The 20315-nt window shown below is 40.9% G+C and overlaps 1 long non-coding RNA gene across 8 annotated transcripts in view; it reads right to left on the bottom strand.

The window, feature by feature from the left end:
• The window catches only part of LOC105480584 (uncharacterized), a 51469-nt gene that overhangs the window by 13598 nt on the left and 17556 nt on the right, over positions 1–20315 (bottom strand). For 3 of the 8 annotated variants that reach the window (XR_011620091.1, XR_011620089.1, XR_011620086.1), the window contains exon 4: positions 186–250. The exons of 4 other annotated variants lie outside the window; for them this stretch is intronic. This is a non-coding gene — a long non-coding RNA (uncharacterized lncRNA). Of the gene's footprint in view, positions 1–185; positions 251–9586; positions 10067–20315 lie in introns of those variants that run through there. One more of the 8 variants, XR_986508.2, reaches the window with a different exon arrangement.

Below are 20315 nucleotides of genomic sequence, written 5' to 3'. Positions count from 1 at the left end.
TTCATTTGTCAAAACCTGTTTCCCCATGTGATGGTATTTCGAGGTAGGAACTTTGCAAGGTAATTGGGTCACGAGAGTGGAGCCCTCATGAATAGAATTAGTGCCCTTATAAAAGGGACCTAGAGAGGTCCCTTGCCCCTTGCCTTGTGAGGACACAGTGAGAAGGCCATCATCTATGAACCCACCAGCAGGCCCTCTGCAGACAAAGAATCTCTTGATTGCTTGACCTTGGACTTCCCAGTCTTGAGAACTGTGAGAAAAAAAGTTTCTGTTGTTTATAAGCCACAAAGTTTATGATATTTTTGGTATAGCAGCCTGAAAAGACTAAGATAGGAATTAAGGATAAAGGCTTCTTGCAAATATATACGTGGGTCTCACATAGTAACTTCTCCATAGATTTTTATTATGTCCAGGCAGGATTGGATATTTCAGAATTTGCTGTAATTATATGTCCTTAAACCTTCTACTTTTCTGTGTACCTCACTAAATTTCTGCCAGCCTAGTGGAAGAAACAACATGTTTCCAATTATTTTCAGCACTCAAGTATAGTTGTGCAACAAATGTCCTTGTCTGATTGTTTTTACGTCATTGTGTGATCCTACTTCAGACCAAAAAGTCCTTTGGGCTCTTGACAGATGTTAGTCACCTCTATTATCACTTAGTGTCTGCTTTTATTTAATTCAAGTATTTGTTCAAATGTTCCCTCTCCAGAGAAACCTGCTTGAATATCATCACGCCTTCCCCTCTGTCTCCTCACCTTAATTTATTTTTCTTTACAACTCTTAGCACTAACTGGTCTTCTATTATACTTTTGTTTTTAACCATGTTTCTCTTCCATAAGAATAAAATAATCTCCAAGAGGGCAGGAGCTTGGTTTTATTCACCATTATCTACCCAGGACCCGGGACAGTACCTAGCACATAGGAAGGCCATGAGTGACTATTTATCAAATGAATAGTGTTTCCCTGACCCCGCATAAACACAGACTGTACTGACTCCTATGTGGAAGTAGAAATTCGACGTCCCTGACTTCAGGACATTGCACAATGATATGGAATCACTTCATGCAATAACTTTATTCGATGATAATTAATTAACATTAGCTGGTCAAGCTGAGGACGAGGTCTCCTAATCTGACTTGCGTTCTAAGCATAAATTCTCAGCAATGTCAGGATAGGTTAGGCCAATAGTTCTCAACTTCGTTTTTACCTGTTGCTGGTGTTCAATAGAGGTAGACCTCAGAAATGCTGAAGGAATCACCACCTTCAAACTATTATAATGCGGGTCTTCTCCAAATGGAGAGGATGAAATGATGTTGTGGATTGGACTTTTCTTAACTACTGAGTGTTCTTCTTGCCCATAATTTTCTTTTAAAATGTGTGTTGCTGTCTACCTAGGTCACTAACAGATTTAGTAGTGGCAGATGAATTTGTTGGAAGAACTTTGAAATGACCAGGCATATTCATTTGGACCACATGTTGCCTCTGAGGATGCTTGTTCAGGCTCTATGTAGGAAAGCAGCAGTAAGATGAAGTTCCTGTCCTCATAGAGATGATTTCATTCTTATAGGACAGAAAGACAGTTTTTAAAAAGTACAATATTTAGGGTTGAGTTTTTACATGGCATACCCATGACAGCTATAGTTTTAGCTAGAAAAATTGTTCCTAGGTTATTTGCTGGGGAAAAAAAATGCTATCAGTGTTTCCTGGGGTTCTACAGAGAGAACATAACTTCCAGATGTTTCATCTCTGAATGTGTTTGGGAGCCCTCAGGTTACAAAATGGTCCTCTCAGCCCTGGGCTCTGATCTGGTTGGGATCTATGATGTTGACCCCACTATGGATATTTCAGCTACAAATTCCACTAGTCCTCTGTTGCATATATTTGTTTTCTCAGCCTGTAATAAATAGCTTCATATACAGATTCCATCTGAACACAAACAGTCCCAGCCTTTAGAAGACTCTCCAGCAAAACTCTCAGAGCATGTGTGTGTTTCAGAGGTAATCATCTCCAGGTAACACTGGTCAGTCCTAGAAGTTGTCATTGCTGTCATCTTTCTGTGAAATTCTTTATCCCTTTGAATGCTCATAAATGGGCATTTTCCAGCAGAGTACATCATTTTGAATTGAATTTCAATAACTCCTCCAGTGGCCGCCTGCCAGCCTGAAAATGTCCATGCTTGTGAAACGAGCCTCAGTGAGTCTGTTTGAAAGCAGGCTGGCTTTGGTTTTAGCAACAGACGAGGCTGAGTCCAGAAAATATTTTGTGTTATTTATTTTTATAGCATGAATGAGCAAAATATTCAAGAAAGTGCTGATGGGCTCTAGTTCTCAAACTCCCGCTTAGAAAATAGAAATTTAGATTCTCTGTTCGATCCCCGCAAGCCCCACCCTGTTCTCTCTTTTTTCCAATGGGGGCTGATCTGTGCCAGCTTTGGCAGAAGCAGGGATGTGTTGAAATGCTGTAAATTACAGTTAATGTGATATGAGTCTGTTTATCCTTGTCCAACACTGTTGAACCTACCAATTTCTCCTTCTTGGCTTCCCATGAATTAAAGCAACCAGAGAATAGCCAGTTGGAAGACTGAATCATTTTCTTTTTCAGTCAGAGTAAAAAACAGGCACAAATGATGAATGCTGGCCCTCAAGAAAAGGGATTTTTGCTTGACAAGAAATTCAGAAAAAGCCCAAGACAGTGCCCTATTTACTTTTGAAGAAAACGCATTGTGTCCTGGGATGTAAGGAAATGAAAGCATGATTCAGTTTCCTAGACAAGATTCTCACCAATAAAATTTAAATGGAAAATGTCCATGATTTCGTAACTACGAGCTGAATACTAAATAGACAGCTGCCATCCTTAAATTTCTAATTCACAACAGAACGATCAGCCCAAGAAGATAGTCACTGATAGGGTCTCACTGTTTTATACCAGGCACATTAAATAGCACTGTATCTTCAGAGGCAAACCTCTTAGATGCAAGTAACCAGATATTCTGACTGTCACAATGCTAAATGACCAGTGTGACTGAACTGTTCAAATGTCAATCACCAGGCCTGTTGGGAAGATGTGGCATTTGTCAGATTTTTTATTTGAAGTCAGAGAACTGACAGAACTTTGTTTTCATGTATATTGAGGTTTTGAGAAGGGCATATTTTAGGTTTGTGGAGTTATTTAGGGATGAGGTAAAAAACCGTATATATATGGTCAGAACAAATAATCATCAATAACTGGGGAAAAAATTCCAAAGTGAGCATTTTCGGATCGGTTGGCTTTGAATATTGCACAATCCAGTGAAGGTTTGATTAAATGGACAAGAGTGAATAGCAATGTCTTTAAAGAACAGTTTAAATGAACAAGAGTGAATAGCAATGTCTTTAAAGAACAGTGGAGAGCAATGTAAGAGAAAATATATTCTATCCCATAGCTAATAAAAGTTATGTAAGGTGTGGTTAAGGAAATGTGATATGAACTTAAGAGAGGTATATGATGACCACTTCAGGGTGTTCTAAATAGAGACAGATGATGTCTTGTGTGTGTGAAGAGAGAAATGACCCTTCCACAACTCCCCTCTATCCTACACATGATTCTTCTGTAGTAGGTCTGATAACCCAAATCCCTTACATTTGCCCAATGCGTTGCATATTTGTTGAAAAGAGAATGTATAATTGCAAATATCAATCCAAGTTAATATTTCCCTCCCAACTAGCCCATGAGTTAGGTGCTTATATTTTCCCCTTCTCACAGATGGGGTAATAGAAGCATGTAGAGGTTAAATAACTTCATTCATTCAGTAGTTACTTATTGATTTCACCACATACTTACTGAACCCTTACTGAGCATAGACACTGTACCAGGTGGTAGAGAAATGAGAAGAGTGTGACTCAGTCTCCACCTTCAATGCATCTTGGAATGGTAGAGAAGACAGACTTCTAAAGGAGAACTCACAATAGAAAGCAGTAATTAGAGTGATGAAACCGTGTATAAAAATTCCTGCCTCTGGCATTGCTTTTCCATGTGTTGTTCTGTTTCAGGCCAGGCCATGTGTTACCTCATTCATCCCAACACCAACCCTATGGGGTATTCATTCTCTCAGCTAATGCCCACTGAGTGTCAGTCCTGGGAAAACAGTGCCAACTGGTGTAAGATTAGATTCCAGTTAGGGAGACAGACATTTATCAAATATATCACAAAAATACCAAAGTGATGGTACAACTATAGTGAGTGCAACCAAAACAATGTGACAAAAGCTAGAGGAGTGCATGGTGGGGGGATTCAACCTCATCAGGGAAGCCAGTGAAAGCCTCTCTGCGTAAGGATTCATAGGAAGGTCTAGGTGAGATAGGGAAAGTATTCCAGCAAGAGAGGGCAGGATGGTGCATGGAGAATTGGAAAGCAAGTCAGGGGAGTATAGTGTGATGTGTGCAAGGAGAGGTCAGTTCCTTCCTTACAAGCCATGTGGGGAGGGACGGAGGGCATCCTCACCATGGTGCTGAGGAGCCACTGAGTGTGTAGCAGCTGACGGGTCATGGCACTGATTGGTATTTCTTCTTCTTTTTTTTTTCTTGTTTTGAGATGGAGTCTCACTCTGTCACCAGGCTGGAGTGCAGTGGCGTGATCTCGGCTCACTGCAACCTCCGCCTCCTGGGTTCAAGCGATTTCTTGTTCCTCAGCCTCTAGAGTAGCTGGGACTACAGGCGCACACCACCACGCCCAGCTAATTTTTGTATTTTTAGTAGAGATGGGGTTTCACCATGTTGGCCAGGATAGTCTCGATCTCCTGACCTCATAATCCACCTGCCTCAGCCTCCGAAAGTGCTGGGATTACAGGCGTGAGCCACCGCAGCCAGCCTTCTTCTTTTTTTTTTTTAATAACCTTTTTTGGGTATATTTGAGGGTCACAATATAATATGGGATATGTATTGATAGTAAAATGGTTACTACAGTGAAATAAATTAACATATATCATCTCACATGGTTGCTTTTTTCTGTGAAAAGAGCAGCTAAAATCTACTTATTTAACAAAAATCCATAATACACTATTTTATTAACTATAGTCTTCATGTTGTACATTAAATATCTAGACTCATTGATCCTGTATATCTGCTTGTTTGTATTCTTTGACCTTCCTCTCCTCATTTCCTCTCTCCTGCCCCCAACCTCAGTAACCACTGTCTTATTCTCTATGTATTTGACCTTTTTTCTCTTTTTTTTTCTTATGATTCCACATATACGTGAGATCATGATGCAATATTTTTCTGTCAGTGTCAGCATCTTTCACTTGCCATAATCTCCTCCAGGTCCATCTATGTGTTGCAAAAAGCAGAATTTCCTTTTTTTTTTTTTTTTTTTTTTTTTCTGAGATAGAGTCTTGCTGTTGTCTCCCAAGCTAGAGTACAGGGCACAATCTTGGCTCACTGCAACCTCCGCCTCCCTGGTTCAAGTGATTCTCCTGCCTCAGCCTCCCAAGTAGCTGGGATTACAGGTGCCCGCCACCGCGCCCAGCTAATTTTTTGTATTCTTCTTTAGTAGAGGCAGGGTTTCACTGTGTTGGCCAGAGTGGTCTCAAACTCCTGACCTTGTGATCCACCTGCCTTGGCCTCTCAAACTACTGGGATTACAGGCATGAGCCACCATGCCTGGCCTTTCTTGTGTTTTTAATGATAGTCATCCTAACATGTGTGAGGTGATATCTCATGGTGGTCTTCATTTGCATTTTTCCAATGATTATGATGTTGAGAATATCTTTTCATATACCTGTTGATTGCTTTTATGTCTTCTTTGAAAAAGTATCCGTCAGGACCTTTCCCTATTTTTTAATTAGGTTATTTTTTTTTCTGCTATTGAGTTGTAAGAGTTCTGTACAAATTTTGGATATTATTAAATATCCAAATGGACTAAATGAATCAATTTGGGATACATTTGCACCAATCATTAATAACTCCTTATCAGATATGAATTATGAAAATATTTTTTCCAAATCTGTAGGTTGCCTTTTTACTTTGTTGATTGTTTTCTTTGCTGTGCAGAGCTTGTTAGTTTGATATAGTCCCATTTATTTATTTTTGCTTTGGTGGCCTGGGCTTTTGGTGCAATATCAAAAAAAGTATTGCCAGAGCCAATGAGCTTCTCCCCTATATTCTCTTCTAAGACTTTAATGGTTTCAGGTCTTACAGTTAGGTCTTGAATCCATTTTGAGTTGGTTTATGTGTATGGTGTAATAAAAGGGTTTAATTCCATTCCTTTGCAATGGAAATCCAGTTTTTCCAGCAGCATTTATTGAAAAGGCTATCATTTCCCCATTGTGTCCGCTTAATGTCCTGGTCAAAAATTAGTTGACCATATATGTTTGGATTTATTTCTGTGCTCTCTATTCTGATCCACTGGTCTATATGTCTGTTTTTGTGATATTTTCATGCTGTTTTGCTTTCTATAGCTTTGTGATGTAATTATGAATCAGGAAATGTGATCTTTCCAACTTTGTTCATCTTCAGTACTTCTTTAGCTATTTGGTTTTTTTAATGATTCTATAAGGATTTTAAGATTTTTTTCTATTTTTATGAAGAATGCCATTGGAATTTTGATAGGGATTGTGTTGAATCTGTATACTGTTTTGGGTACTATGGATATTTAAGCAATATTAATTTTTCCAATCCATATATACAGAGGATCTTTCTATTTATTTGTGTTGTCTTCAACTTTTTAAATCAAGGTTTTATAGTTTTCAATGCTAAATCTTTCACCTTCTTGGTTAAGTCTATTCCCACTTTTTTATGCTATCATAAATGAGATCTTAAAAAATTTATTCTTAGCACTGCTGTTATTTGTGTATAAAATGCTATGAATTTTTGTATGCCAATTTTGTATCCTGTAACTTTACTGAATTTAGTTATTAGTTCTCACAGTTATTTTTTTTTTGTTTTTTTGGGGTTTTTTTGGTAAACTCTTTGGGTTTTCTACATATAGGATTATGCCATCTGCAAATAGAGACCATTTTTCTTCTTCCTTTCTAATTTAGTTGCTTTTATTTCTTTCTCTTATCTGGTTACTCTTGCTAATACTTCTAGTAATATGTTGAATAGAAGTGGCAAGAGTGAGCATCCCTGTCTTGTACTGGATCTTTGTGGAAAAGATTTCAGTTTTTCCCTGATGATTATGATGTTAGCTATGAGTTTTTCATAAATGTCTTTTGTTATATTGAGGAACTTATATTGAGGGGAGAGTCTAATCCACAAAGAAGGCTGAATGTAGCTGGTAAATGTGGAAGAAGTGCTAGAGATGAAAATCATCATTTTATATCTACCATAATAAAGTTTTGTTCAGGCAAGAATCATCAAAGGCTGCTAAATCCCGGGGGATATTTTAATGAGGTACAGGATGTTTGAATGGTCTCAAAGAATCTTCCCATAAAGTGCTTATTAATTGCAAGAGAAATAGTAGTAAATATACAGGAAGAAATGGGATAGCACTTTGGGTAATCAACAGCAGCATCACCAATGGCCGTTTTGTGCCCCCCAGTGTAATATTCATATCTATCATTCCAGTTGTTCAATCCAATTGAAATCCAATTAAAATAGGACAAAAGCTAAGAATATCAAGAGAGAAGTCTCAGAAGAAAGAGGAAAATAAATGACCAAGGGATTCGTTAGAAAGATGCTCACCCTGATGAGTGATCAGGACAATGCAATCAAAGCAATGCAGTACTGATTTTTCTCAAACTGATATTATTTCAATGATCAATGATACTTCATTTGGTAAGAACATGGAGAGAAGTAGGAAGTTTCATACTGTTTGCATGATTGTCACTTGATAATATTTTTGGCGGATAATGTAGTGTTATTTTTCTACATTAAGTATCCTTACCCTTAGACTGAACAATCTCAGGTCTGGGATCCTAAAGATCCCAGATCCTTACCCTTAGACTGAACAATCTCAGATCCTAAAGTATGTCCCTGACTCTATGCACAAGGGCAGTTATTCCAGTTGATTGGAATAGAAAGCAATTAACAACATTGTCAGTTATCTATTGCTGCATATCAAACTATTGCAAATGTAGCAGCTTAAAACAATACACATTTAGTATCTGTTTCTGTGGATTGAGCATCTGGGCAGAGTTTAGCTGGGTCCTCTGCTTAATGGTCTCTCACAGCACATGAAGATGTTGGCCAGGGCTGGGGATTCATCTGAGACTCGAATGTGGGGGGATCCACTTCCAAACTCACATGGTTATTAGCAGGATTCAGTTACTTGTAGGCTTTTGGCCAGAGACTGCCCTTAGTTCCTTGCCATATGGGACCTTCTATAAACAAACTAGAGAAGAGTCTGTTAGCAAGAGACAAGTTACAATGTCTTGTACTCTAATCACAGTAGTGACATCTTATCACTCGCTCCGTTCTGTTGATTAGATGGAAGTCATGAGGCCAGCCCACTCTCAAGGGTAAGGGATTACACAGGGGCATGAATACCAGGAGGTAGGGATTATGGGGAGGGCGTCATCTTAGAGCTTGCCCCATGACAACCCAATGTCCATTCAGAAGGACGAGGTTAAATAAATTATTATGGTAGCACCACACCATGGGAAACACTGGTCATTCATGAAGAGTAATGTCAATATAAATGTGCACAGACTTGGCAAAATTTTCCAAACCTATTTTTCCCCATGTCCCACTCCCCAAACCTATTGTCAAGTGAATAAAACAAGCAAAGCTAGTTTGCAAACAATGCACATATTGTGATACCATTTGTGTGGAAACAAAATATTTTCCAAATGAAACATGTTTATGTGTACATATATATGCATTTATTACAAAGGAAAAAGCCTGGGAGGAGGTATATCTACTCTGTTGATCGTGGTTACCACTGGAAGCTGTGGGTTCAGGGTGGAGGTAGGCATAATGGTCAACATTGTCATTTTATTCCTCATACTTATTGAGAGTTTGACTTTCGCTTTTTGATTTTTTTATGGTGGGAATATATTTATGTATTGTAGATTTTTTTCTAAAATGAACGGAAACTGGGAAGCTGGGGCTTCCCAGTAGTGTTAATTTTTGGAAGTGTAACATGTTATCCCTAAGTGTGTCCTGATTGTGCCTTTTTATTGTGCAGATTTTAGCAGTTTGCTTGATTTTCCATCCCAGCTTTATTTCAGATGTTTCCAACTACACTTGGAACAACGAGGCTAATAAGGGCTTTGTTGTCCTAGACCCACGAGCTGTTCTGGAAGTACAGGAGGAGTGCTGGGCTGTAGCGAGCTGGCAGCTGGATCCTATCGAGCACCCTTCTTTCCCAGACACAAAAGAAGAACCACAGTAGCCACCCAGAGTGGAGTCTGGTGCTGCGGGGCACTTCTGGGAGGTCACAGAAAGGGATGTGGGACAAAGAGTTCCTTTTCGTGGTGTGTCTTCTTGTCAGTTCCATAACCGACTTTGTCATCAGAAGATGAGCCCAGGTTCCCATGGTGGAGGTGCAGTTCAGGAGCCACCGCTCACTGGTGACCCTGGGTGGGCTGCCTCATCCCTCTGTGCCCCAGTGTCCTCCTCTGTAAAATGATGATGGCCGTCCTATCACTCTTCCGGGTTTGCTGTGAGGATTAAATGAGCTGATACAACTGAAGCACCTGGCTTAGTGCCCAGACCATATTAAGCACTCCCGGAAGGTGAACATCTGCTGCCATTGTTGATGTTGTTGTCTATTGTTACTAACAAAAGTTAGCATTTACTAAATCCTTACCAGAGTCCTCTCCCCAGCTCTGTGATCACTGCTTTACATGCATGATCTCATTGAATCCACCCTAACTTCCGGTTTTAATTTTCTCATTTTACAGACAGGAACTCTGAGGCTCAGAGAAAGTCAGTTAGCCTCCCAAGTTCATAAGCTGGGAAGTGATGGTGCCAAGATTTGAACTTGGGTCTGTCTGCAAAGCTTCTGCTCTTCACAATCATGCTTTATTGCTTTGTAAGCCTTAACACTCACATTATTTTGCTCTCATGATAATGAGAAAGCTTCATCAGGCACCAGAAGACTTGAGAACAGAATAGAGCACTTAGGAGAGGACTAGCTGGGATTTACTGCTGTAAAGATATGAAAGAAACATGAGGACAAATGGTTGAGTGAAGAGTCAGTGTGGGAAACTGTCCACAACTTTCTCAGAAACCAATCCATCAAGGAGATCAAAATTAAACAAAGATAAATTGGATTTGACTTCCACAGTTAATTCAGTTGACATGCATATGTTTGTATACAATCTTTCTACTCAACAGAGAACACTCATTCTTGTCACACACATGGAATTTACAAAAATTGACCAACATTTCCCTTTTCTATGGTAGTGTACTTACAGGCACTGCCACAGAACTATAAGACTCCAGGGAGAATCATTCAGAAAGAGCTTTCTAGAATGTCTGTTATGGTCCATATGAGCTGCTAGATATGGGATATGGTTTGACAGTGTCCCCACCCAAATTTCATCTTGAATTGCAGTTCCTATAATCTCCATGTGTTGTGGGAAGGACCGGGTGGGAGGTAATTGAATCATGGGTGTGGTTTCTCCATGCTGTTCACATGATAGTGCATGAGTCTCATGAGATCTGGTGGTTTTTTAAGTACCTGGCATTTTCCCCCTGCTGCCACTCATTCTCTCTCCTACAGCCCTGTGAAAAGGTGCCTTCCATCATGACTGCAAGTTTCCTGAGGCCGCCCCAGCCATGCAGAACTTTGAGTCAATTAAACCTCTTTTCTTTATAAATTACTCAGTCTCAGGTATGTCTTTATTAGCAGTGTGAGAATGGACTAATACAATATATTGACACACACATCCTATTTTGTGGTAATGAATAGTGGAAATATCTTCCTCATCTTATCTATGAGGCGACTATGGGTTAGACACTAATCTACCAAAGGCATATCATTTGCAAATGGTGGCACTGAGAAGGAAACCTTAGGGGCTTCCTGGTTCCGAGGCACGGCAGCATCCTTCTTCCAATGTTCTGTGCCTGCTCAGGGGGTCAGAGGCTCAATGACCCCCTTAGTAGGCACAGCACATTAGGCATAGCACATTGGGCACATTTTAGGAGAAAACATTTCTTGAAGCAATTCTTACAAATACCATTCTTCTCCTCAAACTTGTTTTCTGAAATAAAGCCTCAGACCGAGAATGTAAGTCTGATAAGAATGCAAGGCAGACAAAGGAAAATAAGAATGTGCAGAAACTGAGATCCTCTTACCTTGCTGATGGTAATATAAAATGGTGCAGCCATTTTGGAAACAGTTTGGCAATTCCTCAAAATGTTAAACATAGAATTACCGTATGACCCAGCAATTCCACTCCTAAATGTCTACGTAAGAGAATTGAAAACATATGCATGAGTGTTCACAGCAGCGTTACTCATAATAGCCAAAAAGTGGAGACAACCCAAATGTCAATTAACTGATAAATAAATAAGCAAAAGATGGTATATCCATACAGTGGATAAAAAAGAATGAAGTCTTTATCCATGCCACAAAACAGATGCCCCGTGAAAACATTATGCTAAAAGAAAAGTCAGTCAACACAGAAAAGTCAACATACTGTGTAATTTTATGTATGAAATGTCTAGAAGAGACAAATCTATGGATACTGAAAGTAGATTCATGATAGCCTAGAGTTTAGGGGTGGGTGGGATGGGAGTGACTGCTGATGTGTACTCTGTATGGGGTTTCTCTGTGGGGTAATGAAAATGCTCTAAAATTAGATTATGGTGATGGTTAGACAACTCAAAACTACTGAATTGTTCACTTTTGTGAAACTTTTATTGCATGTGAATTATATCTTAATAAAGATGTTTTTAAAAAGAGAATGCAAGCCTGACTTGCCAAGATGCCCTTCTTTTGAAAACTAAGTGAACAAACATCTGAAATTTGTGTTTTCTGTATGAAAGCATGAGGAACTGGGGGAGATGACTTCCAGGAGACAAATCAGTAAAGACTAGAGAAAGCAGCAGTTGAGCCTTAAAGATTGACAGCCCTTAAATGTGCCTTAAAGAATGAAATAGATTTGGGCATAATAGAAAGGATATTCTAGATGCAAGGAATGGTGTGAGCCCAGCTCTAGAGGGGAAAAGACATGAACAGAAAACATGGGAAAACATTGTTTTCTTCCAACATTGTTTAAACTGAACGAAGAAGACATACTACATTTTAAAATCATGCTAACAAATACTCACAGGTATGAATACCTTTTGGATAATTGTATATTAAGAGTCGAAAAGAAAAATACAAAAAACTTAACAGAAGCTCACTTTACAAGAAATGCTCACAGGTGACCTTTATTCTGTTAAACAAAATATATCAATAATAGCTTCCAATAAGAAATTACTAAATTTGGAGCTACTAGTAATATTTTTATCATTTTATTTTATTATTTTTGAGACAGGGTCTTTCTCTGTTGCCCAGGCTGGAGTGCAGTAGTGCAATCATAGCTCACTGTAGCCTCAACCTCCCAGGCCCAAGCAATCCCCCCACCTTAGCCTCCTGAGTAGCTGGGACTACAGGTGTGCGCCATCACGCACAGCCTACTTGAAAAATATTAACCATGAAAACCAATTTAATGCTAGCACATCCACTTTCAGTAATCATCTGATCAAAGAGAAAATATCTTTCTTTGGTTGGGTGGCTCATGCAGGGTTGTCACAAGCAAAGCTGTGCTCAGCTTGATAAAATGGCATGTGGCATTTCTTATAGCAACATTTGCCTTCTTAGAAAAGAACCTTCACATGGCAGGTAGCCAGAGTGATGACTGTCTTGAAGCCCTGAGAAGATTCATTCCAAGTCCAGGGCAAACCAGAAGTCCTTTTATTTATAGAAAGATGTATTAAACATCTTTATCGCTCTCCCTTCTACAGACATCTTGGCAAGCTTCATAGCTTATTTGTTGTCTACTTTTGGTTCTCTGCTCAGAACTTTTATGATTCTCCATGTTAATCAAGTAAAGGCAGCAGTGAAGAACAGAATATCTCAGTCAAATTAAATTCCTACCTCTCTCTAGGACTGGAATAAAGCTCATTAAGTGAAGATGAGTCCTGCTTTTTCAGAAAATGAATCAAGACAGAATACAGATACAGCCACTAGTTAAGAAGAAATCAGTAAGTAACAAATAATAAATGATGAAAAACCTCTAACATGCGGTCATGAGGTCTTGTGCAAGCAGAAAAGCACGTGGATGCCACATAGCCCAGGCAAAGCTAGCTCCAAAGGAGTGAGACCACTCAGTAGACCTAGGCTAAAAGCAATGTATATCCCCTCTCCCCATCAGTATTTGTGAGTCGGAGGTTTTGGTTCCTCTTACCAGCAAGAAGAGGAATAATAGCAGCTGGTCTGAGGGCAGGTGGCAAAAGGTGTGCCAAGAAGGTGGTTGTAAAATGTAAGAGTTCCCTGACACCCCTCGAAGGATGTGCGACAGGGGTGTGGCTTGTCTGTTCGGCCACTGTGCCTGCCCAAACCCCTTATGGGAGGGCGATCTTGCAGATGGGCAGGTGTAGGAGCTGGGGCAAGTGCTCTGGGGCTCTGGTCCCATGGTAGCATCTAAGAGTGGGCACCTGTGACTCCCAAAGCCTAAGTGGGCATGTGCCACAGTGAGCTCTTTTAGCCTTGCCATCCACAGACAGCTTAAGCATTAACCAGCTCAGTGTCCTCTTGGTACTGAGGTACCAAGCATACAGGAAGACTCAGGTTGCACATGAACTTAAAGGACGAATGCGGGAGTTTTACTGAGTGGTGGAGGTAGGGCTCAGTGGGATGGATGGGGAGCTGAAAGGCGAATGGAGTGGGGAGATGATCTTCCCCTGGAGTTTGGCCGTCCAGCAGCCAATCTCTCTGACTATTCCCAGCCAAACTCCTCTCAGCATTCAGACACTCATTCTCTTCTCTCTGCCACGCCGTTCTGCTGTTCTTCTCTCTTCTGTTCATTTTCGTCTGCTTCTGGAGTCTGGGGTCTGGGGTTTACATGGGTGCAGGGTAAGGGAGCATGGCAGGACAAATGCAACTTTGGGGCATGTAAACATGAATGCCTGTTCCCATTTAGGGCCAAGAGTTTCCAGTCTTGAGGGTGGGGCCTTTGCCGGGGACCCACCCTCTTCTACCCAGTACTTCCTTGTCTCTTCTCTGTATCAGTTGGGTCAATAATTTGGGAAGAGGGAGTAAGATGCAATATCCTGGAGGGCTAGATGACTGACGAGGCAGCCTAAGCTCTACTTAGGGCACTCATAAATGAGGGCTCAATCCTCTTGTTCCCTTTCCTCTCAACAAAGAAAGTGCATGAGAGAGAGGCATAGGTTCAGGTTCCTAAAAGTTATAATCTGGCCTGACATTCTGCTGCTAGTGTTGCATCTATGAGTAATATCACAACTAGTACCAGCACTACTAATAGGGATAAATTCCATTGGTGGGGCTCTTTATACATCATTTCTGAACATCCTCACAGGCACAAGATGACTTTGACTAAAATAAGGCCAATTCACAGCTAAGGAACGTGAGGTCTGTGGTCCCCTAACATGGTGGGACTGGAATTCAAACCCAGCCACCAAAACCCTGGTCCATCTAGGTAGGGTAGCAGGACTCAAAGATGAAAACGCTTTACTGAGTTCATTTATGGGGGAGAAGTGAAGAGGACCCTCAGCTGAGTAAGTCTTGAAGTGGGGGCCATTGGCTGAGAAATCAGCGATCAAGCAGTTTTGTTTTATTAATTCCGTGCTGGAGTTCCATAGTTGGGTCAGTCAGTTTGTAAGTTACCTCTTGAACAGTAGCTGAACAAGCCAGAGTTCATGATTGGAAAAGAGGAAATGGGGGAGGCTAGTCCTCCTGAACCTCTCACAGGAGAGAAATACGGTTTTCTCCACCTCCTACAGACAGGTTCCTGGGGCTATCTGGGGCTGGAGCCTCTAGGCAAGCTGATTTGAAATGCATCCAAGCGGATATCATGCTTCAAAGAGTCAGGCCCCCCGGGGCAGAGGCTGAACCTGAGTACTGGAAGGGGACCAGGAGGCTGGAATTCAGGCACTGCCCTCCCATCCCCCAGGCCCGGGAGGGTTTGTTTAACCCCTCAGGGGTGCTGTGTGCCTTCCTTGTCGAGGTGGTTTGTGGCTTGGTGAAGCGATATTTATAGAGTGCTCTGTGATTCTTGGGTGAACATTCGTTTTATAAATGAATGATCAAATTTATTAGCAACGAGTAACTAACCCGTCTACATTTATTTTGTTGATAATACAAATTTACAAGGTTTTAATTGCCAGTTTTAAAACCCCCAAAACCCATAAATAAATACACGGGTAATAAAATATCTTCTCACTGTGCCCTTGACTTCTGTAGTTACATGAGGGCTTATGGGAATGTCTGAAGGAGCTTTCAGATGGAATCACAAAACTTATTTGAAAGGACTCAGGGCCGGAAACAGTCTAATTCAAACATGGCTGGTGGTAATTTCATGTATGTTAACCAAAATGCTACTAGTGATCATGATTATTAATAATTTGCTTTATAATGCTTATTCATGTTAATAATCTCCTTTTATTCTATTATCTCATTTACTGCCCTATGACTTTGCTACTTGGAGTGTGGTCTCCAGATCAGCCACATCGGTATGGCCTGATAGCTTATGAAAATTCTGAGCTCTCAGGCCCCACCTCAGACCTACTGAGCCTGAACCTACAGCATCATAAGATCCCCAGGTGATTTGTGTGCACATTGTAGTTTGAGATTTGCTGCATTATGAGGTATTTTATCCTCTCCCATTTCACAGCCAAAACAACTGAGCTCCAGAGAGATTCGATACATCACCCATAGTCCCATGCCAAGCTGAATTTGAATCTGGTCTCTTGTAGTCAGAGCTTTCAACAGTAAGCCAGACGCTGCAGGTGTCCACCACGAGTCCAGAAGCACGGACTTGTGAGGACAGTGATGACAGTCTTCGGTCCCCAAAGTAGTGACTTCACTGGGCTCAGGTCCGTCGGTTGTATACTCAGCTGTTTGTACCTACATCCTTCAGACCCAGTGTGCGGGAGGCTCAACCTCTACACGATGCACTTCAGAGAAGCCAAGGGACAGCTTGAGGTTGTGATCAAGTGTGGTCTCACATAACATTTTCTTTCAAGGTTAGAAATGATGGCCTACTTATTACTTAAGAAGAAAGTAACCTGTTTGAAACAGTAATCTGCATCCCAGGAAGTCAGAGAATGTCTGAGGTCAAAGTGAAGTGGTAAATTGAGTACATTCATTAATAGCAATGAGAGTTTACTATGTGTCAGTCACTGTTCTGAATGCCAAGAATAGAGCAGGGGTACAAAACTAAGTCCCTGACCACAAAAAGGAAGAAAGTTAACAAGTAAGATGATTTGAGCCATTCCTGTGTCTCTCCACCAGAATCTAAAGGAAGTCAAGTCAAATCTTTATCTTCAATATTGATCTGATGGATGCAAATGTCAACTGGAACAGGACCCATGCAAATCACCCAGACTCCCTGAGTTCCCTATTTCTCTCTGTTATGGCAGACTTAACTTAATCTGTTCTCACCTTGAATGCACCTATTTTATCCAAGACAGGAGGTCTTCATCTGTCTGACTGAGCACTTTTTATATCAGTCAGGGTGAGTTTCTAAGTGTGAAGAGAAAGAAAGGCTATTGGGATACATGTACATGGAGCCCAGCTATTGGGCATCTCTCCTACGAGACACTCTTCTAGCACTGTACTCAGCAACTCCGAACTCAGTTTGCCTACCTGTCAAGTGGGTGGGTAAATAATATCCTCTTTATTGCTGCAATGGTGTATGTGACTTTGGTGACTAGAAAATATGCAGATGTTTTCAGAACTAAAGTGGTTTGTATTTGTACACAGACCTCTCCTTTCTCTGAACCCAATGGTAAAACTGTTTTAAAACCACCTTCTCTTCCTGTGCTTTGTCGAAATCATTCAGAGTGCCTTCTGAGACCAGGGCCTTCTAAATTTATGACTTGTCATCTAGAACTTCCCCCTGAGGACAAAGTTCCTCTGCAAAGGATACTCTCCATTGAGCACCATTTTCCAAGAGTTGTATGGGGGCTGGGAGAAGAGAGACTGACTCTTCCAACGGAACCACAAACAATGGGATTTGCATGAGCCAAACCTCATCCAGGGCTCTGAAAACTACCCCTGGTGGCTCTTTGAGGTGGGGGACTAGACAGACAAAGATCCTATACAATTGCCCTTTGTTTCTAATTTATTATAAATTATTTTAGGATTATTGAATGAATAGGAATTTAAGGATATGGTTTCATCTTTCTGGGTGTTCGCTTATTAGATTCCTGCAGCTTAAACCAACCCAGGCCACCCAATAAACAAGACTTGGATGCCTGAGTAAACTAATTGGCTCTGTCCTTTCATGGATTCAAAGTATAATTATGTAGCAGTCATTGGTCTCAGTTGCTGGATTAAAAAATGGGCAAATCCCATGGGATCCCTGCCCTCAAGGTGTCTTAGACACTTTAGACAGTGGCAAATATAAAACTCAGACATTAAAAATGGGCAGTGTCTCATGGTCCAAACATGGATATTTGGTCTACTACCCTTGTGTATAAGGGGTTCATTATGAATATTTGTGGATTTCCTGGAAAGGGAGTTTTTGGGGCAGATGCCACAAAAGGTGTCTATGAATATCATTTAGAATTCCTCACCAGACAGAATAAAGGGATATTTGTTTTCTATCATCTTTTTCCCCTCTAGTACTGAATGACAAGACAAATATTGTCTCTAACCCAAATAAAGCTTATAATACTTTAGTTAAGAGAAGTTATATAGAAACAAAACATAATATAATATTGTGAAATGTGGTAACTACTTGGAAATGACCAAGGTACCGTTTTCATGGATGTTTCCTTTTCTACTAAAAGTAGCAACTTCTACATGTATAAAACTTTCGATTAAGTCCAAGTCTTCGGAGAAAGAGTATGATCAGAGAATAAGGGCATTGGGTTGATAGAGAAGAAAAGTGGTTGAGGGAGTGTGTTAATCCTTTCTCATGCTGCTAATAAAGACATACTGAGACTGGGTAATTTATAAAGGAAGGTTTAATGGACTCACAGTTCCACATGGCTGGGGAGGCCTCACAAGCATGGCAGAAGGTGAAGGAAGAGCAAAGGCCCATTTTACATGTCAGCAGGCAAGAGAGCATGTGCAGGAGAACTCTCCTGTACAAAACCATCAGATCTTGTGACACTTACTGACTGTCACGAGAACAGCATGGGAAAACCTGCTCCCATGATTCAATTACTTCCCGCCAGGTCCCTCCCACGACACATGGGGATTATGGGAGCCACAATTCAAGATGAGATTTGGGTGGGGACACAGCCAAACCCTATCAGAGAGTGATCTAGGAAGCCCTCTCAGAGGATATGGTACTTTGGTTGTGACTTGAAGAATAAGAACTTAGCCAATGGGCTGGGAGTTGTCATAGGCAGCAGACTTACAAGCAGACAACAAAACATGTGTGACCCCCTAAGTGGGTCAAAAGCTGGGTGCTTTCCAAGAACAGCAAGACGGTCAATGCAGCTGCAACTGCACTGCAGTAATGGAGAGGAGAGTGAGCTGAGATGATGTTGGAAAGGACAGGAAGCACTAGATCAGGCAGGTTATGCAGTTAAGCAGTGAGCCATTGACATGATCTGCCTTAATAATGCCCTCTGGCAGATGTATAGGAAACAGACTGAGGGGGGTTGCCATGGAAGCCAGAGAGCACTTAAAAAGTTATTGAAATAGTTGCAACCAAAGATGGCCCAGGTTACAATGGTAGAGATGAAGAGAAGAAATTCAAATTTTATTTGGGGTATTAGAGTTCATGGGTATTACAGTTCATAGATTTGTTGATTCATTGGATGTTGCAGGATTAGTTAAGGATGCTTTCAGAGTTTTAGTTTGAAGTCTTGGGTGGATGTGTGGATCAGTTAACAAAGATTAGCTAAGATGGTAGGAGGAACTGGTTTGGGGGAGAGGCCAAGTGCTAGCAGAGAGACCCTCATCCTGAAGACATGACTGTGCAGAGATGCAGGAAAGTTGCCCCAGCCAAGATGTTACTGTTACTCTGTTTTGGCTCATCAGAAAAGACAAAAGCGTCTTGAGTGATTATTGCTGCTTGCCCTGAGCACAAAGTTAATGGTGAATTTGTTGGGTACTTGCCATCCATGCCCTATCAGATATAGGACAATGACTGGATATAGGACTTGGAACATTAGTAAATCTTGTAAAGCCCTTCTCTTGCCAGGCACTATTCTAGACACTGTCAGGGAATGTGTAATGACTAGCTGACAAGAGCCGATTGCAATGTTTTCCTTCAGGTTTTAATGCAAGCATCATCAAGGAAACTAAAAAGCATTTTGTTTCTTTTAGAGTGGTAAGTGTGCACTATAAGTAGATGGTACAGATGTCCATGGCTGGAAAGACTCAGACCGACCCTGGAGTCTGGAGTTTTATACACATAACAGCTCTCAGTAGAATGAGATGGCCATAAAAATTTGCAACTACAGGATAAATATTCTATCCACAAAGCTTTTTCATTATTTTACTACTTGACTAAAAGGAGATTTGAGTTTTGCACTTTGAAGCTTTCAGCTGTGGACTGCTAAGGGTGATACTCTTGATGGGAATAGTACTTCAATTCCAGAGCTCATTTCAAATAGCACTGGGTCCAAGGCCAAGTGCCTTGTGTCATTGGCCGGTCAAACCATACTGAGTATGCCCATTACAAACATATCTTTATTGCATTTTATCTCTTTAAAGCAGCAACATTTTTTGGCAGCTGGAGCTGCTTCTCTGGATCCAGTTAGTGGCTATAAAGGAGGCTCAGGTTTCTGGCAGTCAATCAGAACACAGGTGGAGCTGGCCCATGCACCCCGACAGCCTCTTGGCCTAGGCTAAATGGGGATTTAGTGGACCTCCTTGGGATTGGGGTGGGGGGACTCACGTTTCCAGTGGAAAGAAAGTAAATCCACAATCCAGGAAGGGACAGGCAGCTTACAATAATAGTCTCTTACCTCTGTACTGTGCTGTGCATTTCACACTATATATATTATTATATCACACAATAATATATATTTCACAGGATATATATATATGTTATTATTCTTTTTCCTCACTACCTGACCCCTCAAAAAAGTCCTGTGAGGTATATGTTGTTATCCTCATTTTATAGATTTGGAAACCAAAGTTTACAAAGAGAAGGTGCTTTGACCAAAGCCACAGACTAATAAATGGGACTTAAGTGAAGCTGTGACCTCAAGTCTAACCTTCAAAGGCAAGCTTGAAGGGAAGTAAAAAGGAACTAAA

Source organism: Macaca nemestrina, chromosome 2, assembly GCF_043159975.1.
Source record: "Macaca nemestrina isolate mMacNem1 chromosome 2, mMacNem.hap1, whole genome shotgun sequence".
Lineage (NCBI taxonomy): Eukaryota > Metazoa > Chordata > Mammalia > Primates > Cercopithecidae > Macaca > Macaca nemestrina.
This window is presented reverse-complemented; position numbering and strand designations above follow the sequence as displayed.